This window comes from Myotis brandtii, unplaced genomic scaffold (assembly GCF_000412655.1).
Source record: "Myotis brandtii unplaced genomic scaffold, ASM41265v1 scaffold120, whole genome shotgun sequence".
Taxonomy (NCBI): Eukaryota; Metazoa; Chordata; class Mammalia; order Chiroptera; family Vespertilionidae; genus Myotis; species Myotis brandtii.
Window position 1 is genome coordinate 2861629 of NW_005354174.1, and position 5267 is coordinate 2866895.

General features: G+C 40.7%; 1 protein-coding gene across 1 annotated transcript in view; it reads right to left on the bottom strand.

Annotated features, from left to right (window-relative positions):
* The window catches only part of YPEL2 (yippee-like 2), a 92986-nt gene that overhangs the window by 86296 nt on the left and 1423 nt on the right, over positions 1 to 5267 (bottom strand). The window contains exon 2 of the mRNA XM_005858581.2: positions 4004 to 4132. The gene's annotated coding sequence lies outside the window, so the exon portion shown is untranslated. The remainder of the gene's footprint in view (positions 1 to 4003; positions 4133 to 5267) is intronic.

Below are 5267 nucleotides of genomic sequence, written 5' to 3' on the forward strand. Positions count from 1 at the left end.
CCGTGTGGACGTGCGCTCCGCGCTCTGGCGCTACAGCCTGGCCGTGGGCTGCGACGCCATCGGTACCCTGGTCCTGGCCGCTGGACGTCTCTTCTCCCTCCGCTCTGGTTCGGTGATACTGCAGGCTGGAGGGAAGCAGGTGACCCTCACCACTCACGCCCCCTTTGGCTTGGGTGCGCAATTCACTGTTCCCTTGAACCAAGTATCCTGCGTGGCCCACCGGGGTGAAGTCCCTGCCATGGTGCCTCTAAAGGGCAAAGGCCGACGCTTCTACTTCCTCTTAGACAAAGCTGGATATTTTCCTAACACAACACTCTTGACAACACTGTGGGTGCCTACCGTAGCTTGTGAAAAAACCACCTGGGGACACTCGCCCCTCCAGGAGGGGAATAAAAACAACCTTTAGGTCCTGCCCAGTGTGGCTCGGTTGAAGCATTGTCCCAGTGCATGGAAAGATCTTGGGCACGCTGGTGGCTCAGTGGTTAAGCATCAACCTATGAACCAGAGGTCACAGTTCGATTCCCCATCAGGGCATATGTCCGGATTGCAGGCTCGATCCCAGATCATGCAGGAGGCAGCCCATCAATAATTCTCATTTTGATGTTTCTCTCTCTCTCCCTTCCTCTCTGAAATCAAATCAATAAAGATATATTTTAAAAAAGGGAAGGATCTTGGGTTCGATTCTAGTCAGAGCACATGCCCAGGTGTGGGTTCCATCCCTGGTTGGGGTGCATATGGGAGGCAACTGATATTTCTCTCACATTGATGTTTCTCTCCCTTGCCCTTTCTCTAAAATCAATAAAAACAAACCCTCAGGTGAAAAAATAAAATAAAATAAGTAAGAATAAAAGCCTTCTAAATAAGAATGCCCCACCAATCCCTTGAAAATAGGAACTGCATCTTATTTCTTATTAAATTCCCAACATCTGGAATAGTGCCTGGTACATAGAAGATACCTAATTATTTAATTTTGATTGAAGGAATACTTTACTATATAAATATGTCCTCATAAGGCAACTTTTACTATAATTTTTAGATTAATAATAGGGTAGTAACATAAGATGCCAAGTTAGAGGTTGTCCTTGGACTACTAAACTCTTAAGTCTTTCTCTCTAAAATATGATATTCCTGATGGTAGGGCCCAACCACAGCTTTATACACTCCGCATGTACAAGAATAATATTCCACTACATGTATACCACATTTTGTTTGTCCATTCATCTGTCAATGGACACTTGGGTTGCTTACACGCCTCCCTGACTATTGTGAATAAAGCTACGAACCTGCTGTACCGGAAAAGTCCCTGCTTTCAATTCTTTTGTGTATGTACCCAATTACTGATCATATGGTAATTCTATTTTAAATTCTTTGAGGAATCACCCTATTCTCTTTTTTCTTAGAAGTCATATTATTTTACATTCCCGCCAGCAGTGCACAAGAGTTTTAATTTCTCTACAACCTTGTCAACATCTGTAATTTTCTGGATTTTTCTCATAGTAGTCATTCTAATGAGTGTGAAGTACTGTAGTTCTGGTAATTTTCAAAAAATAAGTTATTTGGGAGAAGTTATTCCCAAAGCTGATTTAGAAAAAGACGTTTTCCTGAGAAAAATGTTGCTATAGTTGTTCTCAGCATTTCCCATTTGACCCGAGAGGTATTTTTCTACTAAGATGATATCATTTGTCTAACTTTTTGATAGGTTCATGATTGCTGTTAGTGATTAATAGGACCGGGTGTATCCTGTTACATTTTGCAAAGCCACCCAAATGTTTTTCTTTGGAATCATCTGACCTAAACATGATGACTAAAGGGATATACCCAAGAAAAAGGGAAGTGAATCAGCTATGAAGGAGCCTGTAAAAAGTTAATAGTTCATCAGAACTTTTACTTAAATATACAGAAGTATAGTTTCATCGTTGGTAAACTTTAATATTTGACTTCAAAGACCACAGAAGACTGAAAGGTAAAATTTTCGGAGTTTTTAAAACTCAAATTTCTTTTTTTCATAAAATGGTGAAATGGTTAAAATAAGGAAGTGGGGAAAAAAACTACCCTCTGTTTAACGCCATACAATAGTTGGGAGAGGCCCAGCACTTATGTATATTAAATATTAATTTGTTTAATCAAAAGTTTTATTTGGAAGAAAAAGGAAAACAATGACATGTGAGAAATAATTGGATTTCTTTTAACACACTCTTCCTATGATCATATTTAAGAAGTTCAGTGACAAAGATCATGTAGAAAGAACAAGCCTGGGTACAGCAGTGTTGTGTGGTGAAAACAGCTTTGAACTTGGTATTCGAAGACCAAGTTCAAGGTTTTGCATAAATAGGTTTGTCACCTTACTAGCTGTTCAATCTGTGTGAGTCACCCAACCCATCTGAGCTTCCATTTCCTAATCTATAAATCAGAGATAATATCACTTATTTCACAAGATTGTGGTAAATATTAAATAAGATAATAGGTGTAATAATACCTGGCATACAAAAGATACTGGATACATGTTAACTTTATTCCTCTTTCCAAAGTAGGGTCAGAGTTGTTATTCGGTAGAACTTAAAGCATGCATACTTGGGCTCTGGATATTGCTTTTCAAAGAGTGACTGGAATTGAAATTTTTCATATTCCCTCCAGAAACACATTTCTTTCTCATCTCAGTAACTGGCTCCACCATCCAACTATTCAGTTGTATAAGCCAAACCTACCAATTAAGAGTTTTCCCCCTTCCTTTACCCACAAAGTCCATTGGTCCTACCTCTAAAATAGATCTCAAATCCAGCCGCTCTCTCCATCTTCACTTCCACGGCTCTATATCTATTTCCATCCTGTCCCCTTCCAATCTATATCTACTCAGCAGCAAGAATAATCTTTAAAAATGCACTACATCAAAAGTACAGCATAGGGCAGTGATGGTGAAGCTTTTGAGCTCGGCATGTCAGCATTTTGAAAAACCCTAACTTAACTCTGGTGCCGTGTCACATATAGAAATTTTTTGATATTTGCAACCATAGTAAAACAAAGATTTATATTTTTGATATTTATTTTATATATTTAAATGCCATTTAACAAAGAAAAATCAACCAAAAAAATGAGTTCGCGTGTCACCTCTGACACGCGTGTCATAGGTTCGCCATCACTGGCATAGGGACTACAATCAATAATCCTATATAATAAAACCCTAATATGCAAATCAACCGAATGGCGGAAAGACCAGTGGAAGAACCGGTCACTATGATGCACGCTGACCACCAAGGGGCAGCTCCTGTGTTTAGTGTCTGCCCCCTGGTGGTCAGTGTGCTCTCACAGGGGGAGTGCTACTCAGTCAGAAGCCGGGCTCACAGATGGAGAGCGCAGTGGCAGTGGTGGGAGCCTCTCCTGCCTCTGTGGCAGCACTAAGGAGCAGTAAGCTAAGCGGTAAGGAGCGAGGTATCCTAGACTGTGAGAGAGATTCCTGACTGCAAGAGGGCGTAGGCCAGGCTGAGGGACCCCACCGGTGCACGATCGGGGCCTGGGAGGGACTGCAGGAGGGCTCCAGGGCATGTCTGGCCTGTCTCATCCAGTCCCGATCGGCCGGACCCCAGCAGCAAGCTAACCTACTGGTTGGAGCATCTGCCCCCTGGTGGTCACTGTGTGTCATAGCGACTGGTCAAATGGTCATACAAACGGTTGGACACTCACCATATTAAGCTTTTATTATATAGGATGCTACCCTGGAATATAAGAAAAAAAGATACTGCTTCCTCCTTTTCTCAGCTCAATTACTTACTAACAAGACCAAAAGCCCTAAGGAGGGCAGGAATTGTTCTGTATGGTTCACAGTTATCAGCCAGGTGCCTGGCATGGCAGGCATTCATAAATATTTGTTGAAAAATACAACCCATTCAGTCTTAAAAGAGATCTTTTCTCACATATCCTCTCTCTCCAATATCTCCAATCTCTCTCCAATAGCTCCTTCTCATTTTCACACATTTATAAGCCAGTCCCCATTTAGAACACAACTCACTTGATACTGCTGTCTTTTCAAATGTCCTGGTTCTCCAATTCCTTTGAATAAGTGGCTGATTTTTACTAGCCTCATTTAGTACTATTCAGTCCTCTTCAGCCTTTTGCAATCTGGTATCATTTCCATCAACTAGAGAGATAAGTGAACCACAGTTAAGGAGGCCTCCTTCTAAACCAAATGCAGTCCTTTCCCAGGCCCTGCCTTCTCAATGTCCTATTTTGGACACTGCTGATAACCATGTTCTCTCACAAATTCTCCACTTTCATGGGGTTGAAGATGCTGTGGGCAAATTCAAGGGATTGACTCTGTCATTCTTTTCCCTGCAATCATTTCCTTCGTGAGTTTTTCTTTTTCTCTTAATTTAAATTATCAACTCTTTTGTTGATGAGGTTTAATAAACCACAACTGAGTTTATTTCATTTTAAATACAGAATCTCAAGCCTTGAATTAGCATTCAGAACAGTCCAGAGAACAGTCCAAAGCCACTAACATCACTAGTGGCTTTATGAATTGTGTTGGTATGCTCTCAGCCTTCTTTAAAAAAATTTTTAGCTGAAACCGGTTTGGCTCAGTGGATAGAGCATCGGCCTGCGGACTGAAAGGTCCCAGGTTCGATTCCGGGCAAGGGCATGTACCTTGGTTGTGGGCACATCCCCAGTAGATGTGCAGGAGGCAGCTGATCGATGTTTCTCTCTCATCAATGTTTCTAACTCTCTATCTCTCTCCCTTCCTCTCTGTAAAAAATCAATAAAATATATTAAAAATTTTTTTTTAAATTTTTTCTTTAATAATTTTTTTCAATTACAGTTGATGTACAACGTAAGTTTTTTTTCAATTACAGTTTACATTCAACATTATTTTGTATTAGTTTTAGGTGTATAGTGGTCAGACAATCATGTACTTTACAGAGTGTTCCCTCTGATATTTCTAGTACTCATCTGGCACCACTGCTCTCTGCATTCTGATCTCTGACTCTTGGATCTGACCGTTTTAGCTCTGACCTTGTTTTGGTGCCTGGTCTCAGACTGCTATTTATATTTTCCTTGTTACTGAAATGATTATGTCATATTATTGCCTAACAGTTTTGGTTCTTGTTTTTAATGTCTTGAGTTTAGACACCTACTGAAGTCGTAAGACTTTCAGCTCAGAACAAACTATTCAACCTGGCACTCCTCCATTGGCACTCGCATCTACTGCAGGGTCTCTCTTGACCATTAAAAAAATTTTTTTTTTTACTGATTTGATAGAGTGGAAGGGAGAGGGA